Source organism: Panthera leo, chromosome A1 (genome assembly GCF_018350215.1).
Source record: "Panthera leo isolate Ple1 chromosome A1, P.leo_Ple1_pat1.1, whole genome shotgun sequence".
In the NCBI taxonomy this organism is placed as follows: domain Eukaryota; kingdom Metazoa; phylum Chordata; class Mammalia; order Carnivora; family Felidae; genus Panthera; species Panthera leo.
The window spans coordinates 9,843,530-9,865,471 of NC_056679.1; the positions used below are offsets into that span (position 1 = coordinate 9,843,530).

Sequence of the window (21,942 nt, forward strand, 5' to 3'; positions counted from 1 at the left end):
TGAGACTTCCAGTAATACAAACTCATGTTCTCATGCTCAATGTCCAACTATTTTAAAGTAAATTAGGAACATTGTAAAATAAACCCATACGTTGAACTGTTTGTTATTCCATAAAACTGTAATACGGATTTTTAAAAAATGGTAGCAATAAACTGTAAAGCACCTATATTATTCTTTTTGACCAGGAAATCTTGACCTCACGGCCCAGGCATGAAAATAACACATAACGATAGCTGTCATGATGGGTGAGAGACTGTGCCAAGGGCTTCAGATGCATCCACTCATTTAACCTTCGGAACAAACCGATGAGGCAGGTGTCATTATTCCATTTTACAAAGGGGGAAAGCGAAAGTGAATTTTAAAGAGAACAAGTCATTTGACCCAGGTCGGACAGCTTGAAACTCATGGACGTGGGATCCAGGTCTGGACCTTGGGGGTGGGGAAGCTCAAAAACCCTGAAATTATCGTCAGGATTGTGGATGTGTGGGCATCCGTATCGTGCATGATGTTTCTGGGGATGGAGGGTAGGGAAGGGCTGTGGTAAGTTTCTATGACTTTCAATGGATTCTTGACGACTTTCAGCCCCACGATCTAAACCAGCACCATCAGAATCCAGACGCCTTGCCTGACAACTGCCTGTCATAAGTCCATCTTCCTAATGGATGCATGAGGTAGATGTTTCATTTTCTCTTCCGCGGATAGACATACTGAACCGGGTCTTTGAATCTAAAAACACAGCCACATTATCCTAATTTATGGAAAGCATGTCAGGTAAGAAAAATCACGTTCATAAGAAATCAGTTGATCTTTTGTATTTATAATTGACTTTTCTGAATTTTCCAATTTAGGATTGGGCTCAAAGAGAACAGGATGGCTCCACACTGTGAAAAATAAAAATATGTTTAAAATTGTTTAAAATTGTTTCTCTGCTAAAGACAAGAGACTTTAAGGCATTTTCCTGATAATGGCCTTACAAGCCTTCCAGACTTTATAGGTAATTTCTAACTCTATGGTCCTTTGCTGTTTGAAAAGATAATCTACTCCCCGTATTTATCTGGACCAAAGCGAAATGATCATGTTTCCTTTGGTTTTGGTGGGGTGTTGACAGAACGGATAATTGAAATATCTTACTGTTGCTAAGGCAAACTGACTTGAAGAAGAAGAGGCGGGGGGAGATAGAGGAAGTAGATATTTTCTTGAAACAATTTGTCCTTCAATCTTCCTTCTGAGCTATTTTGAGCTGTAGTGAAATAGTATTTCAGGAATTTGTACAAAAAGAGAATATACGGTTTCTCTTATCCCTTCTCTACTCTGGTCATACACAGTTATCTTAAAAATTGTTTGAATTGATATAGAAAAAAGCACATAACTTGTACAGTAACTTGAAGCATATTCTGCTTACGCGTGCCCAGCAATCCACTGCTTTACCGCCCAGCCCGTCCGTACTCCAGAAATGAGGCTAAAAGAGGCAAATCCTTGATTGTCCTTTGAGGCTCATCTGCCCCTTACACAAAAAGTTCCAGGGAGCACCGAAGCTTGGCTCAGTCTAATATGAGGATTGGGTTATATTATGCAGAAATTCATGAACTTCCCACTGTAATGTTTGGGTATGCAAAATTGAGAAGTATTTTGGGTTACTATATCAGACTGAGGGAGAAATTGGTGTGGAAATTGATTTTTCCAAAGCCTCAACATTTCAAATGCAAAACCTCTTTTATCTGGTTACTTCTGGGGAAGTAACAGCTGGGAGCTAATGAATGGGAAGAGACACCAAGATAGCTCCGCGTTGGTTGGCCCCGATTCCACTCACACCACCAGTCCCAGCAGATGCTTAATCATGAGGCTGAGCACCTAGAAAAAGTCTCCTCTGACTGGCAGCGGGTGGCCGGTGTGCTTTGGGGCCACTTTCTCAGAGGCTGTCACGGTCAGATGCTGATTTATTTACATCTTCTTGCCTGATGGCCGCCTTCCGTGCCTCTCCCATCCCCCACGCCTATGTGAACCACCGCAGAGGGGAAGCATTTCAGGCTGGAGCTCAGGAAGAGAGGCTTTTTAATATGAATGGTTTCCTCCTTCCTCAGACACCTAGGGCATTTGCCTTTATTTCTTCTCTAAATATTTCATTTGTGTTTACCCCGGTCCCAGTTTCCTCTACTGCACTATAAATTCCGTGAGACAAATGCCTTTGTTGTACATTTCTCATTTCTCATATATAAGTGTGTGTGTATATATATATATATATATATATACACACACAAGTGTGTGTGTATATATATATATATATATATATACACACACAAGTGTGTGTGTATATATATATATATATATATATACACACACACTCATATATCTGTGTGCATATATATATATATATATAGAGAGAGAGAGAGAGAGAGAGAGTTTATTTACTTATTTGGAGAGAGCACATGCAAGTCGGGGAAGGGCAGAAAGAGAGGGAAAGAATCCGAAGCAGGCTCCCCATTGTCAGCACAGAGCCCTGGCCTGATGCAAGGCTTGAAACCATCAAATACGAGATCATGACCTGAGCCGAAATCGAGAGTTGGGTGCTTAACCAAGTGAGCCACCCAGGCTCCCTTCTCTTGTATATATTTTATTTTATTTTTATTTTTGAGAGAGACAGAGCATGAGCAGGGGAAGGGCAGAGAGATGGGAGACACGGAATCAGAAGTAGGCTCTAGGCTCTGAGCTGTCAGCACAGAGCCCGATGTGGGGCTCGAACTCACAGACCGTGAGCTCAGGACCTGAGCTGAAGTCGGATGCTTAAACTGACTGAGCCACCTGGGCGCCCCTCCTTTGTATATTTTTATTTATTTATTTATTTATTTATTTATTTATTATTTTATTTTATTTTATTTATTTATTTATTTATTTTTCCTCCCTTGTATATTTTTAACCATAAGGAGAGTGCTGAGTTTAGTAGATACCCAATGAATACAGATGGATTAATTCCTTCTTTTGATGTGACAGAAATTTTTGGGGATATTGTGTTTTCTCCAGCAGAAAGCTTCATGAGGACAGAAACTATGTATTTATCATTTTTGCACCTTATGTGAGATCCAGTTTAATTTATCGGTCAGGATACATGCTCAGTAATTATCCTGGAAGAGACTGAACAGATAAGGCAATGATGGGCGGGCCAAGTTTCGTGATGGCCTCACCAGAACAATTCATAGTGTTAGAAAATGGCAACGGGTGGTATTTAGATTCCCTTCCTTGCATGGGACCCCTTACCACGCATGGTTTGACCACTCTCTTCTCCCGAAACACTTTCTTCCTTTGGCTTCTGACACGACCCTGCATGCCTGCTTATCTTCCTAACTCAACCTTCTTTGCTGGCTCCTCCCCAAGCTCCCCAACGGCGGAGAGTTTGGGCTTGGGGGGGGAGGATCTCTCGGATGTGTTCTTACATTTAAACCGAATCCCTGAGTATTCTTCTTTACATGTGCCAATTTCTAAGATTCTCTCTCTTATTTTTTTTTTCATCTCCAGGCCTTTTGTTTGTTTTCAAACCTCCAGACTAAAATATCCAGTTGCCCACTTGTCTACGTCATGCATCCAAAACAGAACCCCCCTTGCTCCAGCCCCCAAATCACTCTCTCCTCCAGGGGTCGTCATTTCAACCCATGGCAGATCTGTACTAACTGCTTGGGACAAAGCTTTGGAGTCAAGTCTGACTCTGCTTTCTGCACATCCAGTTCTGAGCAAACTCTGTCAGTGTTACCTTCAACAGACATTCAAAAAAAAAAAAAAAAAAATCTGACCGTCCTTACCCCCCTGCCAATCTCTGCTCTGTTCTCAGCTTCCGCCGTCACTTCAAGGGGAGCTCCGTGAGGGTGCCCACCTCGTCTGTTTTGTTCGTTGTGGTATCTTCAGTTCCCGGTGCATTGCCTGGCACATCGTAGGTGCTTGGTTCTTGCCTAGATTATTGTAGTAATTCCCTGACTCTGGATTTCCCAACCTCAGCGCTACTGACGTTCTGGGCCGGGTAATTCTGTTGTGGGGGCTTTGTGTGCGCTGTAGGAGGCCAGCATGCATCCCTGGCCTCTACCCACTGGATTCCAATTGCACTCACCCCTTCCGCCTCGAGTTGTGGCAGCCAAAAATGTCTCCAGACGTTGTCAAATGTCCACTAGGGGGCAGAACCACCACCATAGCTGGTCTTCTGCTTTCTGCGGGGACCCCATGGTGTCTGAGCAGCCGGAGTGATTCTTTAAACACGATGAGTCAAATCATTGCTTCCCACCCACTCAGAGTAAAATTCCAATACCTTACAACACCCGTAAGGCCGCTCTCTTCTCCTCTGACCCCGTCCGTCACCACTGCTCTCTCTGTCTCAGATCCACTCCTTCTTTGTCTTCCAGATATGCCAGGCGTGTTCCTGCCTGAGGGCCTCTACACTTGCTGCCCCCACTGCCTCGAATACCCTGCTCCCAGACCCCTCATGGACCTATAAAGCAGCATGGTTCTATTCCTGGGTGCTCCATATTTCTCGACCTTACTGCCTCTTGATGGACAAATGTGCCTAGAATAGCGCCCGGCAGTGGTTAGGTGGTCAAAACACGTGTGTTGAGTCAGAGACAAATGGATGGATGGATGAGACGCAGAAGACACTGGTTTATCGAGGCCTTCATGGCCTTCGTCCTCTTCTGTCTTCGGCTCTCTTGTAATTCTTGCCAAATCACGATGGGTTCTCCTTCTTCCTAACGTTGAATACATGACCGAAACTCTACAGATGAAACAAACCAACACGGACGACCAAAAGCTTCACGGGGAATATCTTTCAGAAACTAGCTTGGACTCTGCCCCATTTATGTCCCAGGATTTGGGTTTCTTTGGGGATACCAGCACAGCTCAGTGAACGGTTCCTACAGTTTGGAGGTGGACTTCCTGGGTGCATCCAGGCAGCTCTTACCCCGGTGTGGTCACGGGCAAGTTACTTTTCCCGCCTGTGCTCCAGGCCTTTGTCTGTAAAATGGGATCGTGTATAACAGAATTCCTAGAGCTATGGTGAGAATTAGGGGAATTAATTATACATGTCAAGTGCTTAGGCATGTGGTAAGCCCTGGGTCAATATTCACTAGCATGATCAGTCTGTGTATATGCTGTCTTCATGAGGGTTTCTTCATGATGCCGCCTTCAGAAGGATCTGGTGCCTGGTGATACGACAAAGCTTTGAAAAAGTTTCTGCAAGACTCATATAGTGACAGCCTACATGCCGTTCTGGGCACTGGGGATATGGGTTGAGTAGGACAAATAAGATCTCTGTCCTCCTGGAATTTACATTTTATTTTGAGGATACAGACAATAAACAGATAAATAACAAATTATGAGCTAGTGGTTAGTGTGATGATAAAAATAAAATAAAATAAAATAAAATAGGGTGAGGAGAGGGGGAGGGATGGGGGAGGGAATTACTTTAGGTTTCATGATCTCGAAAAGCTGCTCTCCAAGGCAATTTTAAGCTGTTACCTGAATGACAAAAGGCAGCAGCCAGCCAAACACCGAGGGCAAGAATTTTTCAAACACAGTAACCAGTTCATGCAGAGCCTTGAGCAGGGATCAGGCTTGGTGTGTTTGAGGAGAAGAAGGCGGGCCAGTGTTGGTAGGGTGGGGTGAATGCCGTTGGGGAGAGTAGAAGAAAGTGAGGTCAGAGAGGTCGAGTCATGAGCATTGTAGCCCGCACCAAGGGGTGTGGATATATTTTTTAGAGGGCTGGGAATCGTGGGAAGGCTTAAAATGGGAGAATGACATTTTACAAAGATCCCTCTGGCTGCTGCTGGGTTGAGCATGGCCTGCCGTGAGGCAAGCCTTAAAATAGGGACACCAGTGGGGGACCGTGACAAGTAAAACACGTGGCCAATGAGGGTGATTATGATGGAGGTTCTGGCACAATGTGATGCTTAGATGCAGCTCTGAATCTTGTTACTAACACGAGGCATCATAACACCAGCCAGCATGTGGTGGTAGCTGTCTCAGACCAAACCTCCCGACCCAGGATGGTGATTTTGCCTTACCCCTTCAGCCCTCTTGCCTTTTCTCTCGGACATTTTCCTGTAAACTTGTCATGTGATCAGTGTGGGGGAAAAGGGGTGAGGTTAGATTCCTTTTGCCTCTAGAACTTTCTCCCATGGCTGCTAGGAATATTAAGATAAGCTAAAATTGTGTCGAATCCAAAGGGAGAGAACAACAGTGTCTAAGTAAAGGCCCACCAAGAATTCTGTGCCGACAGCGGACTATTTATTAAATATCAGCTTTTGGACAACGACAGTAGCTATATGTGAATGATATTTGTTTTGAGAGTCTTGAAAAAAAACACAGAGAATTCTTCTAAACGTTGAAAACAGCAAGGCCCCTTGTACCCCCGTTCCATAAATTCTGTTATGAATGAGGTTGTATGTTTCACATTTAATAAACAGTCACTGGCTTGGAAGGATTTCTTTTCTGGATCTAATGGACTGAAGGCCAAAGTTGTTTTTTTTTTTTTTTCCCCCCCGTTCTAATTTACACCACTATTTATAGACCTGCCATTTTCCATACTTAGCATGCTTTCCAGAATGCAGGAAAGAGGCCAAATGAAGTTGCTACAGGTCTTATGCCTCCTGGTTATCCACACGAGGCAAACCGCCCTGACAGTGAGACTGAGTCCCTGAAACAATGGTCTTTGATCAGCCCATGTCAGCTCCCTCCTCCATTTGTCCAGACTAGATCAATTATTGGGCAGCCTGCTTTAGGGTTGCCAGATGAAATTACGGGACATGCAGTTAAATTTGAAGATCAGATTTTAAAAGATGAATAATTGTTTAGTACCAGTATGTCCCAAGTTTTATAGGGACAGATAGTAGTTGTTTATTTGAAATTCAAACTTAACTGGACATCCTGTGCTTTTATTTGAGGAAGTGGCAAGCCCAGCCCTGGCTGGGGATGGGTGTGAAGCATTTTCAGCAGTAGGGGCCACTTAATGCCACACATTGGCTGCCTCGTTGGGCCCGTCCATCTCTGGTCACCTACTGCCCTCAACCCAGCTGGATTGCAAATGGGTATTGTCACTGGAGTGACCAGCTCTCTTTACCCACCTTCCGGTGTCTCAATTAGACTCTCAGCCCTATATTTAGGACATTCTCTCCTTTCCCTATAGTAGGAACCCTACAGTAGAAGCTATTTTCCATCCATCCATCCATCCATCCATCCATCCAATAAGTATTTATAGAACACCTTTTAAGTACCAGAGACCAGGCAGAAAATCCATAATCTCCCTGGGAACATGTCATGGGGACAATTCATGCTCTGTCTTGGAGCCAGCTTCTTGGAAGGCTTCCAGAGCATAGGAAGCAGCTGTTGCAATGAACAAAACAGCTCTGATCCCAGCATCTCTGGACTTGTCCAACTGAGCCTATATATCTCAGATGCCACGAGTTGCCCTGGAACTAGCCCTGACCTGTGAGACGTGGCACAGCGAAGCTGAAAGCCAGACAGGACTGTCCTGTCCTATCCGTTAGGGAAGGCTACTTGTAACAACAAACAGACTTCGACATGTAACATCACACTAGAAGTTTATTTTCTGTTCAAGTAATACTTCTGGGCAGGTACAGAGATTTGTGGGGGAACCCACTCAGCACAGTCATTCATGGACTTGAACCGGTGGAGGCTCTGTTATCTTCACCAGGTCACTGATCATTTCCAAGGTTGCCTGGGGGTCATCATCAGCCCACCCGGCCATAAGAGGGTCAGGGCGTGGAGGCGTGCGTGGGAGATTTGACCAAGCCTGGAAGGGGCCCACATTGTTTCCTCTCAGATCCCTTGGACAGCCACATGGCCGCTCCTAATTGCAAGGGAGGCCATGCAACGTGTGCCCAGGAAGAAGAAACCAACACGGACTCAGCTAACTTCTCTGAGCCTCAGTTCCCTCATCTGCGAAATACTCCACCGATTGCCAGTTGGTAAAGTGACTGCTGGGACCCACCACCGGCAGGTCTGACGACGTTCCCCAACTCCCCGATTTGCCAGCATCGGACTTGCCACCCCCAGTCTGGAGATAAAGGAGGTCCTATCCCTCTTCCATTTGCCCAACTGCCTGCTTCTTGGTTCTCACCCTTCTCAGACCAGCTGCCTAGAGCCAAGCCCCTTTATCTCACAGGTTGTGTTCCAGGAGTTCACTTACTGGAACTTTGCAACTTGGAGTGCACTCTTCCATAAAAGCAGCTGTACGGGGATCACGGCCAGGGCCCGGCCTCCATCTTCTGGCCCGAGGCAACTCTAAGGGGTGGGCTGGAGAGAGTCGCTGGCACCCGGGCCGTTCCCACGGTAGCATCTGAGAAGGCTCTGCAGCAGGGAGCACGGGTGGAGTTCGGGGCCCCAGAGGCTTTGTGAGTGGCTGGTTCCCATGGCAACCATGGGGTGGCCTCCACAGCTGCCGGGAACTGAGTAGCCCTGGTTAGAAGCTAACAGTAGGCTTGTAAGCCTGGAGCTGCCTGTGGCTGCAACCCAGAGCAAGGCGCCCTTCCAGCTGGGGTCGTTCATTACCAGCACGCCCTCTGCAACCCTGCGTCCATGTCATTGAAACAAATACCTATTGATCATCTGCTTGCCAAACACCGTGGTGGATCCTGAGAACCCAGGAATAAGACACAGCCCTGGTGTGCCAGCCTCGAGGGGTGAGATAAACACGCATCCACAACAGAGAAGGACAGTGCCATGTGACCCAGGCAGGGGACAGGTAGTCGGGAGGCTCTGGGAGGAGAGCTTTGGTCTAACCCATGGCCACGGCGTGTGCAGAAGCATGGAGGGAAGCGCATCCCTGCGCATGATCATGACCGTGCTCTGGCCTGGAGACTCAAGTTGTAACCCTCCGCAAAGTTGGAAGACTTGTCATTGCAGGGTCTGTCCTGCAGGGGGCTTCTCTGTACATAGTGGATATTCTTTCTCTTGGCTCTTCACCCCCTGGCATCTGCACTCCAACCTGAGGCCCACCTTAAGGTCCAGATGTCCACCCTCCCTCGATGACCAACTGTCCCGGTTTTAGTACCAAAAGTCCCACGTCCCACGAAATGTCTCAGTCCCAGCGTTAACCTTCAGGCCAGAGAGGAAAGTCTGAGCCCGGACCTCAGGTTTATAGGATGTTGACCGGCAGGTGAGGAACAGAGAGGGAGTTGGCTTTGGAGCCAGGCCTGCCCAACGGAAGCTTGATTTCTCTGCCCAATCTTTTTCTGTGTGATGTTGGAGAAGTTACTTCACCTTTCTGAACACTAGCTTCTCATCTGTTATAGGTGAAAAAAGAATATGTATCTTTTTCTTTTTAATTTTTTTTAACGTTTTTATTTATTTTTGAGACAGAGAGAGACAGAGCATGAAGAGGGGAGGGGCAGAGACAGAAGGAGACACAGAATCGGAAGCAGGCTCCAGGCTCTGAGCCATCAGCCCAGAGCCCGACGCGGGGCTAGAACCCACAGACCGCCAGATCGTGACCTGAGCTGAAGTCGGACGCTTAACCGACTGAGCCACCCAGGCGCCCCAAGAATACATATCTTAAGGGAATGGAAATAATGTACGTTAAACACTGTCACGTAGGAAGTGCTCAGTAAATGGTGTTGTTTTCTAGGGGAAGGCATATCAACAGTCACCATATAATGTGAAAAAGCGTATTGGGCTTTTATACTGAAGGTTGAGGATACAAAGGAGTAGAACTGCCTCTGGGGGTCAGAGAAGTCCTTCAATTGCTACCACCTGACAAAACTCCCAGATGTGACTCTCCTGCCTCTCACACACCCACTGTGGACTGTGATTAAAAATTCGAGAAAAAGGAAATGCAAAATAGTGAGAACGTACTGAATAGCAAACAAAATTTGAGGAGTGAGCCAATAGACACCGAGTACAAGCAGTCTCCTAACTCCAGTTCAGTTCATGTAGGGGAGGAACCTGTAAGTGGGAGAGTGTAAAACCTGCACGTGCTCTGGAGCAGAGAACTGGGCAGGCCTAGTGGGAGAGCACAGGTATTCTAGAATTCTCAGGAAGTTCTGGAATATTCCAGTATATTCTGGAGTGCACTTCCCGTGGGTGAAGCCGGAGGGCAGGGTGAAGTTCACACAATTATGTTTGTGAGGAGTGGGTTTGTTGACTTGTCTGCTTGTGGGGTGACCCGAGGAAGATCACAGCAGCCTTGTAGTAACATCTGGAGAGTTCTGCCCCTTTAAAGAGACCAGGGCTCTAGGTAGTGATGAAAACTTCCTCTGAGAGTGTAGCCAGGTCTCAACTGTACCACGATTTCTTTCCCGGAAAGCCTGAATAATATTAAATGTGGAAAATTGGTACCTCCCCCCCACCCCCTCCGTACTTGGATGTCTCCTCTTCAAGTTCATCTTCTGGGCTGAAGCTGTTGCGAAGATACTATTCTTTCTTGTTCAGGAATTGTAGCTCCATGACACCCGAGAATGTCGTTGACAATCACATGTAGCAAGATGAGTGATGAGCACGTCTCCAGCCTCTCAAGAATCCAACCTTCCAAGAATGCTTCATTTCTTAGGACCAATGGTTCCAGGAATGGTGATGGGGAAGAAGGCGCTGGAAGGAACAGCTGGATCTCGTGCCTTTGCCTCAGATGCCATCCAAAATGGTGGGCAATTAAGCATCAGCCGCATACCCTCCCCAGAGCTGTGTGAGGCGGCAGCTTATTAACAAGGGCAAGTCTGGGTCTGCTGTCCCGCGGGGACCCGAGCACATGTTCTGCCCTGACTTCTCTGTAAAATTCCCAAGTAGGGCCCCCGGAGCTCAGTCCCATAAAAGGTGGGCATGTGCTGTAATGAGTTAGGCGGAATGGCCAGGGGAGGTGGGGGTAGAGGGCAGGAGCCCATCACCTTCTCTGTCTATTCATCCGATCTTCTGTTGTCGTGAGTGCGTTATCATGGGGCCTCCTTACGTATCATATAGGAACATCCTTTCCACCGAGTGCAAAGAGAGCAAGCTTTCCCCGCCTTTCCGGGTGTAGTTTTGTGGTAGTGAGAGATTTGCAGGCAGATAGGTCATGGTTTGAGCTGCGGGGGGAAGAGCTCTGTCCAGATGGGCTGACCCCAGCACCACAGCCCCTTCCTGTCACCCTGCAAGGCGTCCCTGTGCGGGATGGGGCTGACTCTGGTGCACACCTGCTGAGCCCCCGCGCTGGCAAGCAGCCCTTCAGAACAGCGCCTGGGTGCCCCCTCCCCCGAGGGCCTGCTAGCGAGCAGGGTAGGGCTTCTGGATCCCATTAGGACGCAGCTGTCCCGGTCTGGACACCGCGAGCAGAGCGTGGGCCTGGTTTCCATCACTTGGGTGTTGATTTGGCCTGTAATCATCATCAGAGGGCACATTCCAGGTTCGTGGTTTACGAAAAAGCACACTTTTGCCTGCAGTTGAGGAGCCGTTCCGTTCCGAGCCTTTAATGCTTCTGGCTGAGCACCGTGGCTCCTCCCATCTGAATCTGACCATGCAGCTTTGATTTCCGAGGCAGGCGGCCGTGGTGCTTGGAAAGGCACACCGGCCCCTTTTCTGGACAGCCCCAAATGCTTAAAAGTGCAAATGTGGCCAGATAAATGTGTGCCGGGTTACTGTGCCGGGGATTCCGCTGGGAGGCCTCGGGCTCTGCATCTTTACTGGAAACACCCAATAAACCACCGGCCTCAAGGCTCTGTTGTTTTCAGTGCAGGGCTTACTTACATGCAGTCTCCTTCAGGCCACCAGGGGACCTTTGGCCAGATTGCCGTTTGAAGCCCCACGCCAGTGCAGCTTCCCGGACCCCCAGCCTGCTCCAACAGAGCCAGCCGGTTTGCTCTTACACGCAGGGGTGGGTTCTCAGTGCTTGAACTCACTCTCCTCTGCACATCAGGATGACACTCGGGGGCAGGGGAAGTGGATGAGCTCTGCTCTCCCCATTCACCCATCTGAGACTTTCCAAGCCGGCTGGCTAAGGCCCAGGATGTACCCCGGGGGCCAAGGGACAGAGTTTGTCTCCGGGTGCAATGAACCCACCTTCTCCGTTTCTCTAAGTGACAACTAGCCCGGGCAATAGCAGTCAGCTATCTGACAATCAAGGACGGATGGAACTTCTATTGGCCAGCTAACCAGAAAATTAAGGCTTCTGTTTTAAATAGCCTCCCTTAAGAAAAACATAGCACACTTTAGCCACAGGCAGGTTCTGTCATTGCTGCGTCCCCCAAGGAGGCTGTGGGCTTGGCTGACCCACAGTTAGAGGGTGGCCTTCGAGGCTGAGCTCAGGGTATCACAGCAGATGACACAGCGCAGAAAAGCCAGCGCTGGCCGTGGGGGCCAGTGACAAACAAGTGGGAGCTAGATTCTGATGCTCTAGAATCTGGCTGCGGTCAACTCAGGATCAGTGGTGCGGGAGGATTTGAAACAAAAATGTAACCAGTCGGGCGGCCTCTGGTCTTAACAACAGCTGAAGGCAGGAGGTGCAGGTACAATTGCACTATCCGTAAATTCAGTCAACATTTCACGCAGCGCAAGGCCTTTTTCTCAACAAGTGAGCTCGCCCACGGCTAAGATTTCACCACCTGTCAGGGCAATGACCAATGACCCGATCGGTCGCCGTGGATGTAAAATTTGTAGTCATCGGGGGCGGTGTCTGTCAACTTCTGATGAACAGTTGAGGGCAACCTAATCTGATCTCACCCACGCACACCTTACATTTTTAAGCTGTAGGATCTCGTGAGTCTTTGACAAGAACGTTAGGCCGTGATATGTCTCTCTCACTGCTGTGCCTACCTGACATAGTGTTAACTTGATGGTAAAGTTGAATTTTTAAAAAAATGTTTATTTATTTTTGACACAGAGGGAGAGAGTGCATGCACACAAGTCGGGGAGGGGCAGAGAGAGGGGGAGACACAGAATCCGAAGCAGGCTCCAGGCTCTGAGCTGTCAGCACAGAGCCTGACGTGGGGCTCGAACTCATGAACTGTGAGGTCATGACCTGAGCCAAAGCCGGCCGCTTAACCGGCTGAGCCACCCAGGCGCCCCGAAAGTTGAATTTTGAACTGCAGGCACCGGGAACTTCAGAGGACCCCATGCAGAGGGAAGTTGGGGAGAGAGCGGAGACTGACTCCAGTGAAGGGATAAGTGAGTTCTCCAGAGGCCAGACGGGATGACCTGGGAACACAGGCTGTGATGCCCGAAAGAGAACAGAACCCTTCCAGGCCTAGCTTTGCCACAAGCTGTTGTGCGAATCCTGAAGCTGGCTTGCCGGCCCGGAATAGTGCCTTAGTGTTCTCGCTACCCAAGCCCTTCTTTGATGAAACTACCTGCTGTGTCCCCCGACGCCAGCCACTTGGACCAAAATGGGGCTGTCGTTCCTTTCTGTGACTCTGCCTCCCTGGCCTCAGTCCCCTTGAGGGGAGGACGTTGGAGACGGTCCCTCCCTGACATTTATCGGAACTGCAGCTGGTGGAGGAGAGGGTTCCTCACTGGGAGGGAGAGAAGAGCCTGGACGCCGCTGGTGGTCGTGTCCCCCACGTCCTGGAGGAAAAGATCCACTACCTTTTGGTGACAGTGAAGCTGACATGCAGAGAGAAGCATGTGGCAGAAGTGGCTGGAAGGTTCTGTCTGAGTTTGGGTCCCTGCTCCAACCGTCATTCGGTTGTCTGAATCGAAGTGCGCCTCGTTTCACCCAAGTTCAAGTTGTGGTCCCTGCTATTCATTCTACTTGCCAGCAGTTTCTTAGCATTCTACATGTCCTATTGTTACCATTACTTCTGGTGCACAGTTTTGGGCACCTTTTGGCAACCAAGCACCCATTTTGCTCGGCAACTCCCCGCGTGCGGGGTTGGCGTGGGCAGGAATCCTACTGTGCTAAGGCTCAGAAGACAGAGAAGGCTTTGCGTCTTACCATCAGAATCCGGTGCCGAAATCCCGTTTTCAGCTCCTGTTTCAACAACTGAGTCAATAGTCAGTTATACTCAGTTATAAGTAGCATTCAGATCAGAAACCAGATTTCCCCCCCTGCCTTCCTATCCATCCTACAAATCTCCGTTCAGGTCAACAAATAACGGAGGAGAAGCTGTCTGCTGGAGACAGAAAGGTAAGTCCCGTCTTGGAGGCAGACCCGTTAGTGTGTCTGATACACTGATGGCTTCCTACTACCCAAAGGGACCCTTCAGCAGACTCCCCAAATACGCTCCGAATAAAGTGTTGTCTGGGACGAGCTTTCAAGGCCCCACATGACTTTCTACAGCTAGCCCATCATCCTTGCCTTCTGGGCTCCTGTGGCTAGTCCCCACGCTCGCCCAGTGGCCTGCCTCCGGGAGGACTGGCCTCCATGATGCTGAGAAGGTACTTCCCTCACCCGCCGCCCCCGACCGTCCATATCCTACCCACCCGTAGGGTCCAACTCATGTTCTTCCCTCTTTAAATCTTCCCAAATCTGGTTCTTTTACAGCTTCCTGGTGGAATTTCGCCACCATTTATTCTTAAGCTTTCTCAAATATGGTGGTTTTACATTGTGTCCTTACCCTGTATCCAGTCGTCTCTGGGTAAACCATGCTGTCCTTGAGGCCTGCCAGCAGCTAGGTCACGTGCATGCAGAGTATCCCCAGGGCAGCAGACAGGGCTAGGGCAGAAGGTCTGGGTTTGAGTCTCGGTTGTGGGATCTTGGGCAGCTGTCCAACCCTTCTTCTCTAGAGGGCTGCCTCCGCGCACGGCTCCCCCTGGTCCCTCCGCCTGCAATATACCTAAACCCCTCCTCTTGCCGGCCCGGCAGCCTCTGCTGTCTACAGTTCTTGGCTCAAGGCTTCCTTCATTAGAGGGACCTCCCCAGTCACCCTGCTTCCCACCAGAGATCCTCCCTCTGGACTCCCAATCCTGGGCATGCCCCTAACTGAGTCTTGTCACCCCATGCTGGCCTTCATGTTAAGCTGTCTGCCTTCCTTGCCTTCCAGGAGCCGCTGAAGTCAGAAAGGCCATTCAATTTCTCTCTGGTCCCCAGGGTTACTGAGGACCTGGGGTCTGGCGAGGACTTAATACTGGTTCGTTTTATGAATACGGAGGGGGTCTGCCTACCCCACAGCAGAAGATCTCCCAAATAAAGAACAATAAAATAAGAATTATCATAACGACAGCTGACTAAATGGCCACGTGCCTGGCGCTGTTCTGGACCTCTGTCACGTATCATCTAACGGCAGAGCCCACGAGGTAAGGAGTATCCTTATCTCTGTTGTAAAGATGCGTGTAATAAATGACACAAACCTAAAAGTCTAAAATGGACGTATCAGCAAGACTATACTCCTTCCGGATGTTCTGGGAGAGAATCCTTTCCTTGCCCTTTTCAGTTTCCGGAGGCTGCCCATTTTCCTCGGTTCCTGGCCACATGGCTCCAACCTCCCAACCATGGGCTTCTCTTGTCTCATCCCCTACGACTGACCCTGACCCTCCTCTCTCCCCCTTATAAGGACCCTGGTGATGACACTGAGTCCACCCAGATAAGGCAGGGTGTTCTCCCCACCTCAGGACCCTCCGTGTAATCACATCTGCAAGGTCCCTTTGACCATGTGAGGTCACACATTCACTGCAGGTGTTAGGACAAGGACACCTTCTGCAGCCGCCGTTCTGCCCACCTCGTGAAGACGCCGAGAAACACAGAAGCGTTCCGCGACATGTGCCGAGGGCCATAAAGCACTTTCTGTGTAGAAGATCTTAATTTCCCCCGGAGCTTCAAGCACTCGGGAGGTGCTCAGTGAATGCTTTTGAGTTACTGAAGTGACTCTTACAACGTGAAGTGAACTGTCCCAGGAGCTACTGAAATACTTGCTTGGAAATCTAAAAAATAGTTTTCCAGCGTTGTCTATTGTCTTTGAATTCTAGAGGCCCTCTTCGTCTCATTTTTCAATGATCCTGTGAACATTCGACCACTGCTTAGTTACTGGTTATTCCCTAGGAGCTCTCCACGAGGCGGCGTATGTGTTTACCATCTCAGGGAACAAGGTCGTCCTGACTCTCTCTGAATAAGAAAGCATTGCATTCCGTCTGCAACGAAAACAATGACTGGACAGATCCTTCCGTCTGGGAATGTGGATCGGAGGCACGAAGTTTCTATTCCCAGGCCGCCATCCCTTCGTTCAGCCTGCCATTTAGCATGTGTTGCGTGCCTTCCGGGGGCCAACCCTTGGACGACAACCCTTGGAGCGCCTCGGCGGAGCTCACCGTTCGCAGAAGGGACGAGTGTCTACACGTGCAATTATGAGGTCGTCCAGAAGGAGTAGGACCGGGTGAGAAGAAGCAGGCTGTGCCAGTCTGGCTGCATCGGAAGAGCCGAGGCGCCGACCCATGTAAGGAGGAACTTCCAGAAGTAAATGTGGCTGCCGGCGATCCAGGGAACAGAGGGCGGAAGGGCCTGCGGTGGCCGGTGGATCCAGAGGTCTGTGTGAGAAGCAGAGGGACAGTGCCTGCCAATGGGCGGGGCTTGAAGATGAAGGTAGAGTGGGCTTCCTCTCTCTCTGCCTACGGGTAGCACAGTACCTCAATCCTGCATCTATTTTCTTTTGTCTCTGATGTCTTTCCATTCCCTTGAGTCTTAATATATACATCTTTTGAGATAGCACAGAACATATTTTCCCAGTGGGCATCCACGAGGCATCAGGAAGGGGTTTAGCATCCACCTAGTCGGGAAGCTCGGAGGCATTCCCTGGAGACAGGAGCCTTCTCCCCGGTCTCAAGGATAGCCAGTCTCCGAGAGCATGTCACCGGCAAGGCTTCAGGGTTAAAAAGAGCAGGACTGGTTCCCTTTCTCCGTTGGTACAGGTCCCAACTCTGGCTTCGTCCCCTGGTTCCGGCGCTGAGTAGCTGTAAAACTCTGAGGACACTATTTAACCTCTCTGACCTCTGTTTCTTGGTGACAACCTCAGTCCCTTCTCTGGCTGTTGTAAGGATTAAAACATTCAATGTATGCGAAGTTCTTAGCCTAGCGCCTGGAGCTTAATGGGCACACAAGAAATGTGCCAATTCCCTTCACTGGGAAGCTCTGCCCAAGGAAAGCTTTAATTACCGTTGCTTTCTCTTCCTCCCAATTCAAGACTTTGTTTCCAAGACAATGAACAGACCGCAGGATTCTGCTACCTGACAGCCATCGGTAGCCGACAGACTCCCCATCTTTGGCCTCAACGCTGTCTCTCGAAGCTGGGACCCTTGGGTGCCAGCGTGTTTCTCCATGGCTCCTGGTGCACCCAGATCCATGATAGTTACACAAGACATGTGCATAAATATTTACCGCGCTCAGAGCCACCCCCAGCATGGGGGGCCTCAGAAGAAAATCTGAGGGGCAAGACAGCTCTGGCATCCTCCACCCCTAGCTTGGGGGATCCTATGTCTCGATGGGAGGTCGCATCGACAGACTGGGCAACTCGTTGCTTTGAGGATCGAGCGATAATTATCTCCGCTCAACATGAGGAGCAACTAACTATCAGGGCACGACAGATCACTGGTGGAACTTAGGCAGTTCGACTGGTTCCCTGACCCCATTTCTCTGAGTGTGCAGGTACACGCCCAAGTTCCTGGTGTGGACACCCAGCAAGAATGCTGCCGGCAGGCAGGGGAGGAATAGATCCGCTGAAGCGCCAGCCAAGCACTTGGTATGAGATTTCATCTCATTGATGCCGCAGGAACATCATGACTATTATTATTTTTTCTGTTTTGCAGGTAAGGCCATCTGTGGCTCAGAGGAGGAGACTAATGTACCCAAGATCGCATATCTATAAAAGGCAGGGCCAGGATCTGGCTCCTGGCTCCTTGCCTCTAAAGGCTTGGCACAGAGGAAAGACGAACACAAGAAGAAAATCCCAGCATCCTTGAAAGCCTCCCGAGGAGGTGGGTCCCACGTGGGTGCTACAGTGGCCAACATGCCCCGGGTGCATCCGATAGTCAGAGGTTGGGAATTCTTCTTGCTACAGGCATCCCTGATCCCCGTGCCTGTCTGTAAATTTCTTCCACCCAATATGGCTCCCGCAGTGTCTCTCTAGGAATGTGAATAGGATAGGGCCAGGCCCACATGCCAAACAGGCAGCCCCAGGGGGACAAAGGCCATCTCCAGGGTAACTGAAATCCACACTCGTAAGCGCTTTATGGAGAGACTCTAATACTCTCTTGGATTCTACTCGGGAGCACTGAGGTGAAGACACCAATGTGCGCAAGAAGATGCAGAGTCCAGAAGGCTGGCAGGCACAGCCTGCTGACTGCTCCATGGGGACAGCGTGCCTTCGGGGTCCCCTGTGGCCTTCGGGCATGCCCTCTCCCATGGGAGCCCAGTATTTCTACATCTGGAGAGAAAGCCTTCGGGGACCATCACAGGAGGCCAAGAGGCCTGCATGCCTCAGGGGCTCAGAGGCAGGTGCAGGAACGCTTCCTGGTCTTTCCTGCCATTCCCCTACCCTCCAGAGAAATTCTGAGTTTGTAGCGGGCAGTGCTGGTGGTGGTCGCGGTGGGGGAGAGTCTGTATTTTTAACAAGCTTTGCTGGTGGTTTTGATGTGGGAGGTCTGTGGGCCCTATTTTGAAAACTCCCGCTTTCCCCGCCGACACAGCTTCCAGTGGATTCTCTGGCCACGGTGACACTTCTGAGAGCCATTTGGAGTCTCAGGACATTCTCTAGAAAACAAATCTATGCCGAAGTCCGTAGGAATCTTTACCGGACTCATCATCGGGGAGTTGTGGAGGGCCCTGTTAAGGCCCTGGGGGCTGGGCTGTGCAGGGAGCAGTGCCCTGACCAAGAATAGCGTCCCCTCTCCTTCCCCCAGAACCCACCCAGGGATGGCCAAGCAGGGGCTCGGAACAGGAGGGCGTCCCTGCAAGGTTAAGGCCCTGAAAGGGTTAACAGTCTCCCCAGAAGCCTGGATTCCAAGGAGAGTTGGAGCACTGGGCCTTTCTGCTGGCCCTCTGGGCACACCAGCCAGCACCTCTGTTCTGGTGCCTGCCCCTCGGGGCTGAGACCCTGAGCCTCCCCCCTTCTCCCTTCCCCCTTCCCCCATGCGGGGTGCTCCGTTCCGGACACAGTTAGCCAGAACCCTCGGGACAAAGAAGCTTCCTTTGAGAAACACATGCTTGGAGGGGAACTAGGTCTGTGTCTACACAACAACACTTCCCAATGTTCTGAAAAGGAAAACAAAATAAACAAATGTGTGAGGTAGCGATGAAGACATTCAAAATATTTCCCTCTAGAGCCGGAGAAATCTGACGGTGAAAAAAAGAGAACTGATTTTGCTGCCCCCCCCCCTCCCCCACCTTACACCCGCTTCAATTTAGGCTCCTTATTGCTTTCTGGATCTTTCAGGGTTATAACCGCTATCTCAATGACTAATAGAAAACTCCATTAGGCCCTTTCTTTATGAAGGGAATTAATGACTTCGAAAATTTAGTGCTTTGTAAACATAGTAGGGAAAGCATTTCCCCAGGCTCGCGGATTCCTTGGCAGGGAGGGAAGCTGGTTAGGAAAGTAAATGTTTCCAGCTTGCTGAGAGGCCCCCCTTCACCAAGCACTGTCTGCTTCTTGTAAAGCCCGGCCCCACAACACTGGGATGTTTCAGAGTCCTAAAAAAAGGAGTCAAAGTAAAACCCAAAGAAGCAGGAGGCAGAGAGAATGAGACGCATCTGCGGAGTCGAGAAAAGACCAACTGGTGGAATTTTCTAATATAAATGAATTTTTTCGGTAAAAATGTGCGTCCTTGGTACATCCACCTTTTGACCCGAATTAGAGAAATTGGTTGTTTACCCAGCCCAAACCCACAGGGTAATTACCCTCTCTGTTCTCTTAAATTTTTAGGCCTGGCCAATGACATAACACCTTCAGAAATGAAAAACCTCTCACAAAAAATAAAAATAATAAGAAAAAAATAAAAAGCCTCTCAGGACAGACATTCAGAAGTGAGCCCGGGAAAGAAGGGACTGTGGGATCAGGACGGTGGGGTTTCATTGCTGGCATTCACATGGCAAGTTGCTAACACTTGAGGGAGGGGAGGTGACGGGGGAGAGAAGGGAAAAAGCTTTCCTTGTCCACCAAGGCTTTCTCCTTCAAAGCTGCCTTTTCCAGAGACCAGCCTTTTCTGGCCCAGTCCCTTCCTCCTCAAGAAAACCGCAGCAACACCAGTTCAGCAAATGCTCACATCGCTGAAAGTCAGTCAGTCCCACTCGAGGACCCGGGTAATTTAGGAACTACCCAGGCCCGACCCAGGGGATTCATTCATTCCTCCCCTGCATCTTGGTTAGGTTGTGCTAACTCATTCGTTCATTTACCAAACAGTGTTGAGCACCTATTGTGTCCAGTTTGGGGTCAAACCTTTGAGATTCAGGAAAGGAGGCCTTCAAAAAGGCTATCAGTCCTTGTAACAGCAACACCAGCAGCCAAAACGTGTATTGCTTTGGGAGTATCTGAGTTTTTGAGACAAACCGCTGTGACTTTCTCTTCGTTTCTTAATCCGTTTCAAAGGGACCAGCCGGGTTGGTGAAATGATATTGCTGGTTTGTAGTACTTAGGTCTTCTGAGAGAGAGAGAGAAGAAAAAAAAAAAAAAGTTTAAATGTGTAAACCAAAGTGAATTTTTTTAAACAATGAATCTGTTGCTGCAGCCACCCGAGACGTTAGAATATACTTTCCGAAATTAGAAAATCAGAAAAGTGAGGTTGGGTATGACATACAAAAGAGAAAAGTCTAGAAGACACGACTTGGAGGTGTCCAAGTAACAGGGTAAGCAAGTTAAGGGTGATGGGAAGTGGAAAGTTATCGGAACATGTCACCAGTCAGGCAGTCTGGCAGAGAACGTTAAAAGTCTCCTTTCCTGCCTAGGACCACAGGTAACAAACATTCACGCACACTTCGGCCTGGTGCTGTGCCACAGAAAGAACGTATCTGATGTCTGTTTTATTTTATTTGCCGTTTGCTCTGTTCCACAAAGGATTTAAGGCAGTTTACAAAAGAGACACAAGCCATAAGCTTCATACACACTAAAAACAAGAGCAGGAGAAAAAAAACAAAGAATGGAGACGTAACAAGGAGCCAGGAGTGAGGTGAGGAAAAATACAAAGTTTACCGAGCCGGTTGACAGACTTCCTTCCAAAGGGCCACAAGCCGGGCACCAGGAGTAAACAGAAAAGGGAAACGGATGAATGTTGAGATAAAAGCAGGTCAACTGCTTAGGAAATCACTATTTTTGGAACCAAGGAAAGAGGGGCATTTCTCCTAAGCGCCTTTCCTCACCCTCTGGTTAGTTACTAAGCCACAACCTTAATGGCATCCTGTGTCTGACCCACCCCTCCGGCAGTTCAGAATTTAGACCTGTGGCTCTTGCTTGAGATTTCCGTTCACTTTTTCTTGGCGCATCGTGTGCTCCTTGAACACCCCACACCTGGGAACATATTTATTCAGTGTGGACCTACTTTGGTCCGGACGATGGAACCTTCCAGAATCTGTCCTACACATTAGGTCAACAGTGTAGAAAATATCACCAGTGGCCCAATTTTTCAGCGCCCACATTGTAACGAAGGTGCTGACAATGTGCGTACTAATGAGAAAAATTAGTACGAAGCAAGGCTACTCGACAGGTCTGGAGGATCTGGACACCATACCCAGGCAAGCCCCCCAATCTTCAGCCTGTTTGAGGAGGGGACAGGACTCGGTGGCATATAGGCAAACATGAGACCCATCCCAGAGCTGATCTACACGCCCTGGAGACCGAAATGGGTGGTCTGATGTTTCAAAATGGTAACAACCCTTCATTCTATCCGTTAGCTGTTTTCCCGCTCTGGTCACATTAAGCGTGTTTAATTGATGCTGTATGGAAGGTCCCTCATGTTAGAGGATAAATAAGCTGTTCCCTTGATTGATTTATTTATTTATTCAATATATGAAATTTATTGTCAAATTGGTTTCCATACAACACCCAGTGCTCATCCCAAAAGGTGCCCTCCTCA

The 21,942-nt window shown here is 49.1% G+C and overlaps 1 long non-coding RNA gene across 3 annotated transcripts; it reads left to right on the forward strand.

The window, feature by feature from the left end:
• The first annotated feature begins 8,307 nt into the window (after nucleotides 1-8,307).
• On the forward strand, nucleotides 8,308-19,787 carry LOC122224121. Of its 3 annotated transcripts, none has more exons than XR_006204660.1 (3): nucleotides 8,308-8,672; nucleotides 10,420-10,627; nucleotides 17,686-18,552. It is a non-coding gene; the product is annotated as an uncharacterized LOC122224121 (long non-coding RNA). The 3 variants fall into 3 exon arrangements; XR_006204674.1 differs by lacking the exon at nucleotides 10,420-10,627 and adding an exon at nucleotides 18,778-19,787 and having other exon boundaries at nucleotides 8,328-8,672; nucleotides 17,686-17,853; XR_006204667.1 differs by lacking the exon at nucleotides 8,308-8,672 and adding an exon at nucleotides 18,778-19,787 and having other exon boundaries at nucleotides 9,575-10,627; nucleotides 17,686-17,853.
• The last annotated feature ends 2,155 nt before the right edge of the window (nucleotides 19,788-21,942 follow it).